This window comes from Canis lupus, chromosome 8 (genome assembly GCF_003254725.2).
Source record: "Canis lupus dingo isolate Sandy chromosome 8, ASM325472v2, whole genome shotgun sequence".
Lineage (NCBI taxonomy): Eukaryota > Metazoa > Chordata > Mammalia > Carnivora > Canidae > Canis > Canis lupus.
In genome coordinates this window covers 12206971-12226821 of record NC_064250.1, presented here as the reverse complement: position 1 = coordinate 12226821, position 19851 = coordinate 12206971, and the positions used below count along the sequence as shown (strand labels likewise).

Below are 19851 nucleotides of genomic sequence, written 5' to 3'. Positions count from 1 at the left end.
AAAAAAATAATGCAAGCCTAATAAAATATGCCATTGGTCAATAAACAAGCAGGGATGTATTTCATAATTAGGTAAGAATTTATGAGAGGCCAATTCTGATGGTAGTCTTACATGGATGTTATATGGAACTTTCTCTTTATATATGTCACTCAAAGAATCTCAAATGGGCTCATTTGTTATCTAATTAATATTACTAATACTCATACTAGGAATTTCTCTGTTCAACTGAAGCAAGTAGATGATTAGGTCATTATTCTGAAATTGTTATTAATACATAGGCTTATCAATAATTTAAGGGAAAAAGAAACCAATTCTATAGGGGAGGAGGTAAGCAAAGCTCAAGATCACAGGGAGAAGTTCAAGGAGCTCCAAAAGCTACATAGAGGAGAATGAGTTTCCTATTTCCACTCCAGGAAGAAGAACACATGGACATTAATGTCTTTGGATGCCTTGCCCAATCAATGTTCTCTGATACTTGAGTTATCTAAAATATCACTGGGCAGAATTTACTTCATGTGCTCCTGAATCACCTTCTTGTTGTTTTTCTTCTCCCCATCCGTACACTTTTTTTTTAAATCTCTAACACTCTGTGTTACCCTACTGGAGTATGTGCCTTGGCCATAATCTTAATAACAAGGGTTTCTATGACTCCCACATCACAGCATTATACAGACATCACAGTTCAGAAGACTTTCAGAATGACAGTACTATGTTTATAATAAATAGTAATTGGTTTTGAGGGCAATATCAATAAAATTCAGTCAAAGAATTATAAAGGTTATAGAATGCTGCTAGAATAGATTAAGCCAAAGACCTTAAGGTAACAACACAGATTGTGGATTAATCTTATACCTGCTTTTGTGAAGCAGAGCAGTTATAAGTAATTCTCAAATTGAATTAAGGACTAATGAAGACTTAAACTGTGTATTTGTAAATTCTGTTCTAAACCAAAAATTATCATTGTACTTCTGGAATTCCACAGAAGGAATGGAATGGTTGTATGTGAATAAAATGTAAGGTAGTAGAGTGCCTGGGTGGTTCAGTTGGTTAATTGCCTGACTCGTGGTTTGGGCTCAGATCATGATCTCATCAGGCTTGTGAGATGAAGCCCTGGGTCCTGCTTGTGCTCAGCAAGGAGTCTGCTTAAGATTCTGTTCCTCCCTCTGCCACTCTCCCATTTGTGCACAAGCATTTCTCTCTAAAATAAATAAATAAATAAAATGTTTAAATGTTATGGTGCTAATCTCTGCCATATAAAAAATGATTAAACTTCAGATTGGCAGTAAGTTACTCCCTGAGTCCAAACTTCCCATTGCTCACACGTTCTCTCACGTAGTCCTTGGATAACTAGAAAGAAAGACTCTTCCTTAATCCTCAGCAAATCAAAAATTCAACTCTCTTTGATGACGATATCATCATCCTCACCAGTAATTACCAACAACAACCAAACAACAAAATCAACAATTTCCAAAGATATACACAAAACACACATAAATACATATATCTACACATACACACAAATGTATTTTTAATTGACTTGCTTGTAAATAAATTTAGAAGTCATATACAAAATTGTGTCTATATTTTGGGAAGATAGTAAATGATTTTCAGAATCTCCAAAGGGCTTCTTCACAACCAAAAGGGCAATGATCTATTATCTAGAATTTCCTCTTATAAAACTTAAAAGTTGAATCCCCTACTCTTTTTGTGATGTTGCCATAATTAACTTTCCTTAACAACCATCCCTGGTTAAAATAATATTAATGTAGATTTCTGTTTAACACTTGGCAACAGGGGCTCCTGGGTGGCTCAGTAGCTGACCATCTGCCTTTGGTTCAGGTCATGACCCCGGGGTCCTGGGATGGAGTCCTTCATTGTGCTCCCCACAGGGAACCTGCTTCCTCCTCTGCCTATGTCTGCCTCTCTCTGTGTGTCTCTCATGAATACATAAATAAAATCTTTTTAAAAATGGCAACAAATTTTATATGTTTTTGAAGTTATACCTTTAACTATAGATAATAAGCAATAAAAAATTACTAGTAATGAAGAGTTAGGGGACAGCACTTATTGAATGTAATTCTTTTAATACTCTCATATCTTTTAAGTTCCTTGATAAGTTATGTGTTTTGTGGAAAGAGTCCTGATGAAGGAATTACAAGACCCATCCTGGCCATTCATAGGCATTGTGATTTTAAGTAACAAAGTTGAGCCTCAATTTTATCATTTTACAACATGAGGATTACAAACCAATCTCCTGGGACCACTGCAATGGCTCATATGATAGTTTCCAAGGTAGTATATGGTAAACTATGAAACAGTGAACTTCTTCGACAATTCTGAATTTAAAAAATTAAGATAGGTTGTAAACTTTAAATATGGTAGAGTCTATTTCAGAGTTTCCCAACAAAGAAGAATTTTAAGAAGTTGGAAAGACTTAGGAACGTTGAAAATATACTCAACCCATCCTTAAACTTTCTTGGAAGCCACAGGTGTTCATGGTGTGGGCTCTGCAGCCAGACTGTGAGTATTCACACCATCATACAGTTACTATCCCCACAACCTTCTCTAGGTCTCTCCATCTCTTTAGGCCTCAATTTCTTTATCTGGGAAACAGACATGATTATAGTTCCTACTTCATTATATTCATTATACTAATTGAACTAATAAATGTAAAGTGAAAAATTCCTATCATATGGTAAACGGTATCTAAGTAATAACATTACTATAATAATCATAAAACTTATTTGGGGAAAAAGCCCAACTGTTTGAACCCTAGTGCCACATCTGATTACCACCCTCTTTCTCTATAATTTTTATAATAATTTTATTTGACTAAGCTTCCTTTATACCATCTTTTCCCCCCGAGTCTAGGTACGGCATCCATAATTCTAAACACCTGTTTGCTTTCTTCATTTGTCCTCTCGAACTCCTTTCTCTATCGCCACTTATGACTTTCACTTTGGTCAGTTTAATTCCCCATGTAGTGACAAGTAGAATCAAACCAAAGGGAATAAAATCAGGGACACCTTGGTGGCTCATTGGCTAAACATCTGTCTTCGGCTCAGGGCATTGATCCCGGACTCTCAGGATCAAATCCTCACATCAGACTCCCTGCGTGGAGCCTGCCTCTCCCTCTGCCTGTGTCTCTGCTTCTCTCTGTGTGTCTCTCATGAATAAATAAATAAAATATTTTTAAATAAATAAATAAAAGTTTCAGCTGCAGAAATGGCCCCTCCCCCACTACTGGTTAGGCAGCCAGGAAGGGAGGGGCATGTTCAGTAACCTTTGTTGGTGACAACCCTTAAACAGACTATTTATTATAAACTCTTTTCATGTTCCCTAAAATCATGATTATCACATTAAGTTCTCTTTGATGCCTCTCTCAGCATATCTTCCACATTTGCAGAAGGTTGAGGTTAAATGCATGGATAGTGGAGGCACAATGCCTGTATTTAAATCCTGGCTCTAGAACTTAACTGATTATGTAGCTTGAGCAATTTATTTAGTTTTCTGCCTCAGTTTCTTTCATCTGTGAAATGGGATGATATTACTATCTGCTTCAAAAGGTTCTTGTTGAGATTAAATTAAATGAATTAATTTTTATAAAATATTTAAATGGTGCCTAACACACAGTAATACGAGTATTATTAAATGAAGACCTAAACTTGACTCACACTGATTGTTCTATGGTTTGAGGTCCATAATACTCATTTATAATGTATACAATGTTCTCACCAGTATGATTTCTAGTCACTGGTTCTGACATATCACACTGCATACTTTAAGCAAAATGAAACTCCTTTATTGCAAAAGATACTTATTTTTCATTACTGTCTTCCTTATGCCTAAGTCTGTTGTATCACAGCTATATTTAATTTTTCAAATAAAACATATATTCCATTAGTGAATGGTTAAAGATTCAAATCAATGATTTTCTTACTAGGAGTAAAAAGTGGCCATTTTTTAATTCACTAAAGTAGAAAAAATGGCACTCAATTGCAAGACAAGCAATTGTGTGTGTGTGTGTGTGTGTGTGTGTGTGTGTGTGTGTGTAAACAATATGCAAACAGTTGTTAAGGGGATGAATTACTCAGGAGAATTGTGAAAACTTCTATAAAAACTTCAAAATTGCAATGATAATTATTGGTCAAAATGATTTTATGAATACTCCCAGTAGAAAGGTGATCTTTCAAAATATTTTTCAAAACCTCATAAATTTAGAAATTCTCCTTGATGTCAGACAAACCCCAAATCCAGGACCATGGAGAGCTCACCCATACTGCCTGGTGAGTGGGGTAATGTGGAAGTACCAGCGGCATTTGCTGCTTTAGCTTCTATCCTGGGGACAAGGCCAAATAATGAAATTATTTGCAAAAGATAACCCCCCCCCAAAAAAAAAGGTAAAAAAGGAACAGAAACTGCGACTATCACAAAGCCAATATTACGGAATTGACTCCGTTTTTGCAATCTCTCTGAAGCTGCCATAGAACTGGATAAAGATGTTAATTATTTATTGGGCCACTTGTCCATGGTGGGGAAAAAAACAGATAACTTTGCACTTGATGACTCCTTAAATTAAAAGTGGTAAGTTATCCTTTGTGGCTTATCAAATTTAGCTTTGCAAAATTGATTACTTTGATTTCCTACTTTGCAGAAATAGTTATGATGATTATGAAAATACTATAACTGGAGATCTACAGAGGATAACAAGGAGCAAAATAATTGTCAGAGAGTAACAACAAAAGTAAGTCAACTTAAATGTTTCTTCCTCTCTGGTGACTTCTTAATAGCTAGATATTTGTCAGTTCTTTTTATATAATTTATAATTGTATTTGTAGAACAGCTCCCGATCAGGACATTATCAAAAGACTCACACTACATCTACATGAAAATCCTCTCTCTCGGACTCATTTTTAACACCTTCATGTAAACTTTTAGAATACAATAACCAGTCCCTATAAAAGAACACAGAAGATTTTGGTCCTCTAACTGTAAGGGATGGGAAAGGTAGAGTCAGAACCACTTTAAATTTTGCCTTTTTAAAGTACTTCTAAGAAGGCAGAAAGGCAGGTTTTTATAGATTTTCCTACTTGTTTTGCTTAGGAGAACCCAGCGCTACAGACTTCTACTATTTATCAATTAATCTGGCATGCAGCCTCAAAGGAAGAAGGTCGACCTGTATTAAAAATGCAGCCATCAAAAATTCATCAAAGGTTTCAGCATTTTAACTCATGAACCTTTGAACACCTACATACTTGTCAGATCTCTGGTCATAGTTAATGGTGAAATCTATAGTTACTCCAGTACCTATGCCTGCCCTGACATGAGCAGAATGAGGAGGATTCCCAAGGAAAAAGTTAAGATTCTAGCACTGCTTGCCTTTCTTTCATTACTTTCAATAAAATGGCCCAAAACACATTGCATCACCTAGAGTTCAAAGTCCATCAAATCAACCTACTGCAAAGAAAAAAATCTTTCAAGAGTATTTTTCCTTATGATTGTAAATATCACCTTTCTCACAAGGCAATAGAATTGAGAAATGCATAAACAGCTATTATCTAGTAGGATTAAGTACTACATAGCTCACAGATTGGAGTCTTTTAATGCTCTCCAAGAAAAGGTAATAATTTCAGAAACCCTCCTTTAGTGTGTAAAGAACACAGTATAGTATATGCTGGAAATGAAAACTGGAACCTTCCAGTTCAAGGTAAGAACTCTGCTGCTTAACTAATGCACTGCTCATAGCTGTCATCATTAATTTATGTTAGCCTCTGTAAACATCAAGAGTATAATAGGCCAATTTCACAACTAAATATAGATGCACATTTTGCCCTTATATAAATGGCAGATTGCTGCTGTAGATCATCGCTGCAGCAACACATCAGTAAAGATGCACTGTTTGATGGTCTGATGCTCACACAATATATAAAACCAGTTGTAATGGTTGTTTGGAAGCAAAGTGTAACATAGCAGCAAAATTTCATTTGTTCCACAAACTCAGGATATATTAAGCTTGGCTGACAAAGACTGTTTGATGTGCTAAATCAGTTTGACCTTCATTCTTGCTTTATTTTTCTCATTTAACATGTGGAATGACCATTATTTTTCCCCATGTGAGAAAATATCATGAAATTGATGGCTTTAAAAGAGTACCAAAAAATCGGCAACTGCTAACATTTGAGAAAGTATCAAAATTAAGATGCATCCTTAAAATTTTTAACTAAGATATATTGATTGAATAATCATGACCCATTTTTGACTTGTAGTAAAATAGATCAAAAGAGTAATTAGAGCCATTCAACTGAGTGCCTTCCCTCATCTTCAGAAAATGCCTTGTGTATGTTTGAACTTAATAATTAAATTAATTGGTTTTAGCCAATGAGCGTTTTTATTCTTAACACTTTAAATAAGAGGATTTAATTCCAGAATGAGTCATTAGAATAGTAATAAAGAAAGCTGAGAGGTCTGCACAATCCTTTTCAACCAATGTTCACCTTGATTCAAATAATCCTTGAATGAACCACAGCAAGACCAAACTATTCATTGTATGCTTTGGTGTCTGCCAAAAACCTCATGAATCAAAGTGTTTTGTTCTTCATTTTCCCCCAGAACTTTAAGCTGTACAACTGGCAGTTCCATAATAATGGAAAAACTGTGGCTTTATCAAGTAATTTCTCTCCACCCAATAAAGAGCACTTTACCTTGGAGCAACTTGTATATTTCACACCTTAAATTTCTATTTACCAAATCAGCTAATCACTTCACAATTGAACTCAGAACAAAAAAAAAATTATCAATTAAAGTGGTTGAAACTCCTGCAAATTATCATTTAGGAATGAAGTAATTGCTTTCATCAGGGCAGAAAAGCCCGCCAGAACAGAAATGTCACTTTAGATTAGTGTTCTCACTCCTGAAGCTATGGATGACACAGCTGATATAAGACTAAATGCCAAGACCAATCAATTGCTTTTGTGGCTCTGCTCTGAGCGGCTGTAAAAGGGGCCATTTTCTAGGATCTACTCTTCATTATAGTAAATGCTATCTCCTTGGTAACATAATTCCATTTCTCATAAATTCTGTCTGAGAGCATTGTCCTAACAATGGATGTTTGTGGAAAAGAATGCTGTTGGTTTAATGCACAGAATTAAGTGTGAATGGCTGTCAAACTGCTATAGTTTACTAGTTCTTAAACATAAATTGAAGTCTTATACATTAAAAAGAATTCTTAGGGAGAAACGAATGTCCGGAACAAGGGTAAGATATTGTATTTGAAGGCTCTGTGCTAGCGGTTTAGAATTTTGACTATTCTAGTATTTATCTGTCCTGTACATTAAATCAGTCAGCTCACACCAGAGGTGGGTGAACACTTCACTTACTTTCTCAGCAGTGTAGTTTGCAAATGTGAAACCTCAGAAGCAAATATGGACTCATTAGGCAACTGCATGCGATTTGTGAATAGCCACAACTGTGTTAAAAGAAAAAAAAAAGTGTTCTTTGAGCTGAGCCCTTCCTGGAAAGCATCCAGATCTTAATTTATATTGTTCATCCTCCTGAAGTTACAAGAATCTGGATTGCAGGCTCCAATTAAAAGGAAATTGAAGCAGCTAATATAGTGAGAAAGCTAGCAATTCCCTGCACTGTTCTCTTCAGGTCTGAAGTTTAGAAAGAGATTCAGGATCACGGGTCTTTGCCCAACATGGGATAAAGGCTTTCTCATCCTGGTGAGCACACATGTGTAACTTCCATTAACAGTAACAGGAGTCGTGAGCACACATTGAGAGGAAAGTCTACTGCTAAATATTTGAAAGGGTCAGAACGTCTCTGCTGAAAGGCAAAATGAGAGGGAATGGTGGGGCACCCTGTGACAGCAGGATGTTTTACTGACCATGCAAAGGGCAATTGCTGGAATTGCTACCACTCCAAGGAGCTACAGTACTGATTTCCATAGTATCAATAGCAGGAATCTACACATGATGTTTCTGCTTTTTAAGGTTATTCAGTACTATGAAAGAATAGCATGAACCTTAATGTAATACTAAAAGCGGACATCTTTTTTTTTTTTTTTTTTAAAGCGGACATCTTTTAATGCTTACTCTCTTTTGGCCACAGCCTAAATGTTTTAAATATTATCTAAGTCACGGTTGCCAATATCAGCCATAAAGGGAAAAAAGTAACAGCAACTATGGAAGACAATCTCTGGACACATCTGATACTAAAAACAGTGTATCTTTCAGCCCCTCTTTTGGGGGCCACTGTATGGGTTTTGTACTTTCCCTCAAACCTGCCATACCCTTCCCCCCAAAACCAGGAGATTTTTTAAAGACTTGTTTATTTTAGAGAGAGCTTGAGTGCAAGGGAGAGGGCAAGGAAGTGTGGAGAGAGAGAGGGGGAGAGAGAAAGAGAGAAGCAGACTGCCTGCTGAGCACGGAGCCCGAAGTAGGGCTCAATCCCAGGACCCTAAGATCATGGCCTGGGTTGAAATCAAGAGTTGGATGCTTAACTGACTGAGCCAACCAGGTGCCCCTAAAACTAAATTTCTTGTCTTAAGGACGGCTTTCCCCAGATCTTAGACTTCTGGTGCTAAAGCAGGGAACTCCTGGGCAAACCAGGACAGCTGGCCACTCTGGAAGTATTACTGCCTCCATTTCACAAATAAGAAGATCAAAGCACAGAGAGCGAGGTAACTTGCCCAGAGCCAGTGAGGGTTGCAGCAGAAATTTGAATCTTGGTAAAATGACTCACATAAGTCCCTCTCACCCCCACAGTACACCACCTCTACAGCAAAAAAGTCCTCATGATTTCCCCTTTCTCTATCATATTTATGTGACAGTTAAGTCACTGACAAAGTTTTACTTAATTTATAATCATGTATATATAAGTTCCATAAGCGTTATGAAAACATTAATTTCTTAATGAAATGTTCAACAAAACCCTGTTTTCCAGGCTTATAAACGTTGCAATTTGAAGTAGATGGATTTGCTGTTAATTGGTGTAAGTTCCAAACTAAATTACTTTGGAATTCAAATTCAAATGACCTTTTCTAGAGGGAAAATTCACTTTTTCCTTTAATTTTCTCTAAGTGTGATTTCAAACACTTTTGAAAGCACAACTAAGTGGAAGAAAGCTTTTGAAAACTTTCAAGCTTGATAGGAGAAACTTGGAAAGGAGAAAGCATGCTTTGACAAGTTTGAAGATCTTTAAGTATGAAAAAATGAAAGTTATGGTCATGTGAACACTGCAAACAGCACATGCTTTTAGTTGACATCAATGAACATGCCATTATATTGTAACTGCCTGCATTCCTTTGTGAAATAGAGATAATTAAGTAAAATGGTCACCCTTTCTTTAAACACTACAACTGAGAAAACAGGCCTTAAAGAGACTATATACCTTATCCTTTACCCTAAGACATATTTTTACTTAATATTTTATCAAAATTCCCAAAAGCACAGCATATGGTTGCCAGGGATGTAAATTATTACAATTCCTAGAGAACACTTTGGCAAATACATATCCAAAGGATTAGAAATTTGTCTTTTTTTGACCAAAGCTAAGGATGTGTGTGAATATATTGCTAAGAGAATATTCACTGTCTCCTTGATAAATGAACTTTAGAAACCTATTATGGAATATTCAAGCTCTTGAACATGGATGCTGAAAAAAATCCTCAGTGGCTTGGGAAATTTTTCTTTACAATATAGTAAGCAATGAAAGGCAGTTTATAAAGCAGAGAGTATAGTGGGATCAAACAACTGTAGTTCTATATCACATAGGTGGATATACAGATAAAATATATCCAAATCTAGATTAATGCCCATAAACCAAAATATTAAGATTGGTTCTTTCTACATGGGAGAAATTCCTTGTGGAGGAGGTGGAGAGAACTCTAATTTCTGTCTTCAATAAAAATTTTTAAATGTAAAATTATTTTGAAAAAACACACAAATATTGTTTTATGGAGTCCAAGTTGAGCCTCAGAAGTGCCCTGATGCTAAAAGACATTTTTCATTTAATAAAGGTTTACCTGCTAGTACTATCAAATGCTAGCCTGTCACCACTTCTTGCAATAGAAGGGCCTAAATATTTGGAGAAAATGCTTGGCTTGGTCACTCCTCTAAAAGAAAATGCTTGGCCAGAACTGGCAAAGCTGGGCAAGGGTTTCATTCCTTCCTAAGGTATCTCACACAGGTCTCCAACCAAAAGATTGAGTCCATTAGCCACACAGCCCAGGCTCCCCTAAACCCAAAAGCAGTGCTTTACTCAGTTGTATATATACACTATGCCAGCTGCTTGGCTAGAGATGCAAAGTGCTACCACTAGACTGGCTTTTTTTGGGACAGTGACCTTAGGTTCTTACCCAGGAGAAAACAAACACACCAAATATTATATAGAATGAGGTTCTTGAAGCATATTCTCAGATCCTAACTCAAGTCTAGGGTAAGAAGCTGCCCCAATTGATGATATCTTGACATCTCTATGCTCTGTAACACTGACCGAACTATTATAACCAGGGTCATCCATTGTTTTTCCCTTGGCTGCTGTACCTCACACTTCTAATAGGTTTTGGCCCTTGGCAGTAGGTGGTTCCATGGTAATGGAGCATGTATATGTAGTAGTCAAGATGTTATCCTGTGCCAGGGGTTATCTATACCTTAAGGAGTCATGTTACCTTGTTAAGGTGCTTTATGAAGTGAGACAACATGGGAAATGCCTGTTTAGTTCCAGGCTTCCATTACTCAGTCAGAAACCACGTCCTCCTGGATCCTACACTCTTTTGAGAAAACTTGATAGAGTTAGTCTTCTCATAAAAATCTGACTTTGAGGAACTACAAGACAGTTATTCTGAGCCACACCTATTTACATAACAGGAGAATAAAGATAGGTAACATATCAATGTATGAAATGTTAATATAAAAAATAAGAATAAAGTGGGCACATTTTCTTGATGAGTTTGCAAGCTGCTTGTGGAAAAATCAAAGGTTCTATCATTATATGTGTATATAAAACTAAAAAGACCTAATTATCTCATTGATTGAAAGTTAGCACTGAATTTCCTGATTTTAAACAAATCATCGCCACAACTTTAATAGTAACATGAATCCACACTGTTGACAGAAAATTCTCAAATGCAGAAAAGCATGAGGGGTACTTATAAGCTCATATAAAAGTGCCTGGTTAATTGAAATAAGGCAATAAAAGCCAGAGATTTTCTCAATTGGCCCCTAATGTAAAGTCTCCATAAATCACCTTAGTGTCTGAATCTAGAAGCCACCAAAATTTAAACACACAAAATGTGTAACACATGGTTGAACACTTACTTCTTCTCTGACCTTTCATAGCCTAATATAGTCTTTGACCAAAATGGATATTTTGTTGCCTTTTACCCATCTACCAGCACTCTACAGGAGCCCGTTCTTAAATTTACCTTCTATCTTGTCCGTGTATTTCATTTTGTTTTGTTTGGGCTGAAATATTCATCTTAAAGGGTTTTCCCTCAAGGTCTCCTTTTGAGTTATTAGCCAACAAAAGATCACTTAGTCTTCAGTCTCGCTTCTGAGAACAGCAGTGTTTCCCAACAGCACAGTTACAAAGATAGTGTGGAGATCAATGAGTCCTCAAAAGCAATGGGGCAACTATGTCATGTTCTCATGGTTGTGGACCTAACTTTTCATATACATACATGTGCAGGTGCATGCACATGCATATACACACACATACACACACTCTCACATAAACACAGCATTGTTGTTAGGGGATTAAATTATATACATGGCTGCCTCTAGCTATGACCTCTCCAACTACTCATCACTTCCAAAATTCTTAGAGGTGGTATTTGAGCATGACTAAATGTGCCATGAGTATCCTTAAATTCTGTTTACTTTCCCATCATTTTTATCTCATTCTCTTCTATACAACTTCCTTCATTTGATTTAGTCATATGTCATCTAATAAAATTCACATATCCAAGAAGAGTAGGGTTTTTTGGTTTTATAAATTGTTAATATAGCATAAATAAATTTACCTGCAGGACCTAAAGAAATAATACAAGTGAATAAAGAGAACTACTTACAAGAAAGCAATGCAAACCTGATAATGGCAACTGGACCTTATTGTTGAACAGGTAATGGGGAATGGTGAGGACTCTGGCAGACTGGAGAGCATGTGCCCAGCCAACAAGGGGCACTCATTATTCAGGAAACACACACACACACACACACACACACACACACACACAAACATTGTTACTAGATGAGACTATGGACCCAAAGTTGCCAGGTCTTCCTTTTTAACAGAAGATAGAAATCCAGGGATTTGTTTTTTTTTAATGTAAAATTTTCCATTTTGTGAAAAAATATTGGCATCTCATTTAAAAACTAGAACTCTTTGCAGGCTCTTCCATGCCTCAATTGGCCTATGGCTGTTAGCAATCTGTGGTTTAATGCCATTAATAACATTTCTGGAGACTAGGATTTAATTACAGGGTACATAAGGTGTGGGATATGAAGATGTATAGCAGTAAGGTGACATTGAAAAAATCAGAAAGAGGTATAAAATGAATGGAAGTGAATGAAGAAAGTTAAGTGGGAAGAAACTATAATTATAAAGTGACTTCCTGAGGGGTTGAATTTCTGCTTTTTCTTTGCTGTTTTGTAAATGTCCTAAAAATAATCAGGAAAAATCAGAGTTAGACCATTCTATAGGGTTCAACCTATTAATAAAAATAGCTCAGAAAACCAAAAATACTGACTAGGCAAATGTGTACATATGTCCATTTACAACATTTAAGCTACAGTTTCAAATATTTAATAACAGCTGAAAGCTCAGTTTACCATGGTAGCATCCTGTACAAAAAAATATTTTATGAAAATTAAACTAGCTCTTTTCACAATGAGTCTTTAGAGTGCAGTCCCTGAAAAATTAGTGATTAGATTATGTTAACAATTTCTTAAAGTACATGCCAAATAAGACTTTGTTGTTATTAGCACAATAATAATGTTGAGAGACAGTGTCCTCCCATGGATGTCTTCAATGAGTACTTGCTGAAAGATGGTTATGCTGATGGTCTAAATGTCCTTAAAAGTCATGATCAAAATTAGTAAAAAATAAATCCAGTAGTAGTGCTACTGAAATAAAATTTATACAGTAAATCAGTCCTTGAAATGAATGGTATTACTGTGAAGAAGGAAGGGAAAGAGGGAAGAAACACAGATATTACCCCCTTCCCACCAAACCTTGATAATAATAAATTCTTCCCTGTCAAAAATATTTAAATCTTAAAACAGAGTCCCATCTCCTTTCTACACTCTGGAGGCGGTCCTACAGTGAGCACCAAACTGAGTCGAAAAAGAGAAAAAGAAGTCAAGAGCCTGTCTAGCCTCCTTTGTTAACCATACCGTCTTACTCAGAGCACCACATCATCATAAATCCTTCCAAGTCAGGTAGAAATGTAACAATAAGGAATACAGAAAGCATTTCCAAGGGGAAATCCAAGATCTTCACATAATTCTTGACTCCCTTTGTTAGGTTTGTATGTTTAAAATACAAAAAAGTGGACAGAGGCAACACTCCAAAGAGAACATATAAGAGATCACAGCAAAAAAGGATTTAACCTGGCAAGGTACCTACAAATTAAGATGAGATATTAAATCCCCATAAATTTCAGAATGACTAAGACAGCCATCCAGAAAGGCTTTCTGAAATTCAACAAAATTCTGGAACCCATGTTTTCCTACAGTTGAATCTCCTCTGCCTCTGGGTATGGGTTTTGGGGCTTTGTAGGGTTTTTATGCCTTCTATTTATTTTAAAAGTGTGTTTATGTGTTTGTGCATCTGCTTTGCTTTCTGGGGTAGCTGTGGCCTTCTTACTTCCTTCTGGCTATGTGTTCCTAGTCTCTGGCAGTGTCCTTTTCCCTCTTGGGTAGAGGCTGACAGCTCAGGTGGAAAGGACAGCCATCACGTCTATATGTAGGGTCTGCTGCTTTATGAAATTGATCAGAATGGCACATTCTAGTCAATTTCACTCACAGCAGGTAGAAGCAAGAGAACATTCCTATATAAAAGTCAAGCACTGCTTTTCATCTGTAGCTTCCAGGACTGATCGTACAGTAGATCTCAACCAAAAAAGCAAACACATACACACACAGTCGGCTAACATGCATCCCAGGGCAGACATGCTACAATTTGTGCACAACCCCTTCCCTGCCCCCTGTATATGCAATACAGTAAGGAATGGTGTGTGTTAGACTGTAGGCTATAATTTTATTGATAGACTCTGATGACATTATAAAATCCATAAGGGCAAAGAGCAAGTGATTTGCTCATGTCACTAGAAATCCAATACAAAATTACAGCTTTCATTTAGAAGCCTTTTTGGAACTTTTTTTTTTAATCAGTCATGATGCATGGTTATCAATACCTGTATTTGGACCATGATGACAAGGGAGGGGAAAAAAAACATCAAGCCAAATCCTACAGAGAATAATCCCAAATTCTTCAAGCTCAGAAGGACAACTCCTGATTTTACAAAATTCTATACAAATTGTGAGAGATATAGCAAGCAGAAAATGAGAGCAAATTTGCCTCATTTCATCAAGATTTCTGTAAGAATTCATTTATATGCTACTATGTGCTAAATGTAGATTTAGATCTTCACACATAAAACCAACTTTAGGTCTTTTATAGTGTATGTTACAAATAAACTCATATAAACTCCTAGACAATTTGTGTATAAAAAGCAGGGGAAAAGATTCCCTCTTTACTCCATGTCAACACATTCCACTTTCACGTGAGTTCAACAGGTATTGTGTGTCTTCATTTGGACAACATAAACTTGGGTGAGGGGTTTGTATCTTCTGAAGATCCACCCACTTATGCACTTTCAAAGCATTAATTTAACAGATCTTTAAGTGGGGTGGACGTCATACAGAAATATCTGTGCCAAGGAAATCTTACTATTCCCAAGAAAGAGGGACTTCCTGTTGAGAAAGTTTGCTTCCTCTCTGTGCTCAGGATAACTTGCATTCCTAAGCAGGAGGAGGTTGACAGAGCCATCAAAGACCGGTCAATCCTAGCAGTTCATGCTATCTGTGGGAGGTCCTGGATAGAACCAGTATGTTTATAAAAGTGACTTGTAAGCAGGTCTAGACTAAAGCAATTGAAAGACAGATCATCTGGAAAATAAGTAGAGTTAATTGGATAGGTACAGGTGGTCCACATAAGGAAGCTATTCAATATAAGGAAAAATATGAGAAAATCACAGTTATTCATTACAATCAAAAAACTGATCTATAAGTAGTGAGATCTGAGTGCTGGGCCAACCTCTGCCACTATTAACTGTATGATTTTAGACAAGACATTTAATTTCCCTGGCTCTATGCTTTGTGACTGGAAAAGCAAAGACATTGTTCTCCAGCACATGAGCACATCTTTCCCCTTCAAGATCCTATTTTCACTTGTGTGTATGTTACATATCACTAATGAACTACTAGGGGATATGTCGAAGTGCACTGAAATTATTGCCCATTTCCCATACCATCTTAAAGTGGTGTGTCCTCCCCCACCCGCCTCCCTCTCCCACTGTTCAACTGTTAGTGTCTCATACAATCACAGAACCTTCAATAAGGAAATATACAACCTTACTTTCACATAGGATTCAGTGAAATTGCATGGTTATTGAACTCATAGATGATACATGAAAACTATCCTAAAATTTCGGATTAATAACAATGAAATAGTCCTATCTCCACTTTCCCAAAAGAAAATCTGAGTCTTCTCAGAACTGACAAAGAGCATAAAACAGTTACCCTTGAGTAATGGGTAATAACGAATATCAGCTGACTAAGTAGAGAATAGGGTTTATGTAAGAGCTATACCTTTGTTTTAAACAAATTAAGCCCTTTCTCCCCACTGATGGGTGGGAGAGGTTCCAATGATGGCAAAACTTACACTTGTAAAGTGTGCCTGTTTACTCTCTATGCATAGTATAATGCCCTGGAACATTCTTACAGAATGTCAACCATCTGGATCAAGCAATCAAACACCACATGTTGGTTGCTGTCTAGCATCAGGCTAAATCCAAATCAATCAATAATCTATATTTTGTGTGCACCAGTAATTTTGACATTGCATAGACACAAATGCAATACTCCTATCTGTCTCCAAGGTGAGTAGACAAGTATTATAAAAAGTGGATAATATTTAAACTGTTTTTCAATCTGTTTCCATAGCTGACTCCACAATTCTTCCAAAACAAGCTCAGATTTCATGGGATGGTTTGATCTGCAACTGACCTAAAAGCAACCACATACACCTCTAACATCTAATTAAGCCAACGAAAACAACACCGGTCAAAGTGATGGTACCACCACCAATATTCCACGATGCGGCTCATGCCGTTTTGGCTTGCTCAGAGGTATGTGACTATTGGAATCATGTCAGACCGCATCATTCTCTCATTGACATATAAATCTGATTTGTTGTTAATAATACTTACTGTACCTACAACAACATAAGCAGGTCCCAGTGCATAAGGTCTGAAATTACTTTAGGTACTAAGAAAAACACAGCAAGCCCTATGAACCACATGTTAAATAAAAAATTAAATCTCCTTTCAACTGAAATGTGTACAGAATTTTTAATACAATAAACAATGTTTACATTAATTTCACTTGAACTTTTGCAGGTTGGAGAAGCACATTTTGAGTAGCTTATGGTCTTGATTGGTTAGTGAATAATATTTAGCTCAAAGTTTGTGAAAGCCCCAAGCTATAAGTATTCTGAGTTTGGGGTGAATGAAGGTGTAAGCTTAGATGGGATAGTCTAAGAGAAAGAAAGAAGCACCTTTACAAAGAGCTATTATACCTGATAGGCTCCATACAAGACAGTTGAAATGTGAGCTTCAGTATTCAAAATAGAAAGGATACAATCATATGTCTGGTTAACTTACAGGAAATAGTTCCAGAGACAATTTTACACTAACTACAGTGATTTGGGCAATTTTTTAAAATAATACCAGCCAATTTCTCTCCATTATACTCTGCTGGCAGAAAATAAAACATTTTTCTTTGAAATGATTGCCTTTGGTTTTGTTAAATCATGCATTCTGTCAACATGTGGTCACCATTTTTACATGATCTTTCTGCTTCCCTAGAAAAGAATGAATTCACAGTCTGAACCCTGATATAAATATGTAATCTTGCAACTGTTAAGGCTTCTTCTATTACTACAAAATGAAGAGATAAGAAATAGATGTAGTATCAAAAGAAATGAAACCAAAAAGAGAGAGATGATGATGACCAAGTAAGTATAAAGCTTTGATTCTTGCATCCACTCCCCATAGCTAAATGAAGCAAATGTCCATGCTGATCATTTTTCTTACTGTAACACAAAGAGATTGTGTGAAGTTCACGATTTTAAAACACTAATATTTGAAAACAAATTTGAAAACCCTATTTATGTCAAGAGATACATTCCAGCAACTTTGCTGTAGCTAGCAAAAGGTTAGGAGAGCAGAGGTTGTAATAAAGAAGAAATATCTTGTTATTAAAGACTTTGGACTATAATGATAACATTATAATTGCTTCTACTCACTATGGCATCCTCTATCCTCTAGGATGGAGATTCTGTATCTCCATCAACCAGCCTGTACATTTTTAAAGCTATATTATTTTTTCAAAAACTATAGATACTTGTTTGGTTTTTTTTGTTTTTTGTTTTTTGGTTTTTTTTTTGCTGCCCCAAAACAGCAGCCTTTATTTATTGAAACAGAACACAGCTCTTTATAAGATAATCACTACAACGTCACCTACCCTAGAAGCTGGGATTTTCTAGAGTAGGCATTCAGAAAGCATCCTTGACAATGTTGTTTACTTTACACAATTACTGGGGTATTACTACATCTCAAACTTCTTATAGTAAAAAAAAACAAAAAAGTTAATTCTAAGAAAAACTGAGATACTTTGTTAATTCTAAGAAAAACTGAGATACTTCAACTGAGTAAAGATTAAGAATTTTCAGATGCATTTTAAATTGAATAAAAATATGAAGGGAAAAACAAAGTGGTAATTTTTATATATGAACAAGATAGCAAAGGAGAAGACTCTGGTATGAAGAAAGATAATAACAACTTGATCAGACTTAATATAGGTGTTTTAAAGTTATGAGCATAGGAAAGTGTCACATGTTCCTTTCCCTCCAGATAGTTACATGTGAAGTTAAAATGTAGACCACAGAGGAATATTACTTAAAAATAACTTCTTCCACTGAGTAGCAAATGGGATCTAGGCAAGATTTCAACTGAGATGATGCTCTGCTTGTGACAGAATGGTCTGAGTCTCAAGAGTATGATGACCGTGTAAAGGGGACTTAGAAATTAATGCCACTTCTTTGTCAAGGTAAAACTCAAGTTATTAGAACCCAGTTGAGACTTTCAACTAATCAGAATGATTTTTGTATTCTTGACTTCTTAGGTAGAGAAAAACACAGAGAAATCACCAAAACCAGCAAATGACAAGGATTTTTTTTTCTTTTTCCGTTAACTACAACCTCTGAGATGTTCTGTAAAGTGGATATACATTAACCCCCATTTCCTGCAGTGTCCATAACTCCATACTATGATTGACTTAGTTTAGAAAAAAAAGAATGAATGTAGCCTTGGCAGAAATGTGAATAATCAAGAAAAGACCCAATCTCCATGAGGATTCCATTCTTATCAACGCACTGGGACATAAAGATTTCTAGAAAGCAGCAGAGAAGAGAGAGCAATAAACAGTAGAACTTCAGGCATGTGCTTTCTCTTCCAGGGGCTCAGTTTTCTCATTTGCAAAATGTCTCTGCCCCCTCCCTCCAATAAGTTCTAAAATTCTTTGGAATTCAAGAATTTCACCAAAGGGGTTAAAACAAAAATATTTTGCCTAACTCAGAACCAATGAAAATGTAACTATATGTAAGAAGTCATATTTCCTCATCAGTCATGTGATAACAATGCTGGCATCATCCACAAGGAGGGTTCCCAAAAGCCCAACCATTGTGTAGTTGGCACAGACTGGCATGATCCACCTGCCAGCATCCATTCTGGGGTCAGAGCCCAAACTGCACGACCTTTAAATATCTGAACTCAAACCCACATCTACAGGCTACATAGTTCAAGTGAATGCTTCCTAATCATTATACAAGCTGTGTACACCTTTAAAAGTGTTTTAAAAAATATCTTAAAGACTTAAAGAAATTGCAATACATTCCTTCTATTTCCCACTGGTCAATGTTTTTAAAAAAAGAATTTAGATAAAAAATGGCTAATAATTAAGCACTTATTATGGTCTTACTATGTTCTTAGTGCTGTGCTAATTAACTGCTTCATATGGTTTCCCTCATTGAATCCTTAAACAGCCACGTGGTTACGTATTTACAGATGAGGATAGAGAGGTTAAAGTGGCCACATCATTTACGTCAAGTCTCCCAGCTAGTTATTCCTATGTCCAGGTCAATCCCAAATTGAACTATCTACAAAATACTCATGTTCAACCATCATGGTCAACACATAGCAGATGAGCTGACAGGGAAGAAAAGATACAGAAGTTCTAACCTTTTTAAACCACGAGTTCCTATTTTAAAAAATATGATGAGTTTCCTTCATCAGCAAATTTAAAGAAGTTTTTAAAATCCCAGAATTTGATTCTGGGACCTAGGACTGTTGTGGTAGATTTGAGAAGACTTATTTTTATAAAAATTTATGAGTTCAGTTTACATAAATTTGGAAATAAAATAACATGGTTGCTTTGTGCAGCCATCTGCCACTCTCATAAGCATCTCTAGCTACAAAATTGAGAATACTGGTAGTTTTGCTGTGGAGTT

General features: G+C 36.2%; 1 protein-coding gene and 1 long non-coding RNA gene across 7 annotated transcripts in view; one reads left to right on the top strand and one right to left on the bottom strand.

Moving 5' to 3' along the window:
- The window catches only part of NPAS3 (neuronal PAS domain protein 3), an 853690-nt gene that overhangs the window by 592312 nt on the left and 241527 nt on the right, over window positions 1-19851 (bottom strand). The window lies entirely within an intron of this gene.
- LOC112657976 (uncharacterized) lies at window positions 7109-18950 on the top strand. The gene is made up of 5 exons (XR_003135411.2): window positions 7109-7254; window positions 12029-12121; window positions 16227-16411; window positions 17150-17298; window positions 18468-18950. It is a non-coding gene; the product is annotated as an uncharacterized LOC112657976 (long non-coding RNA).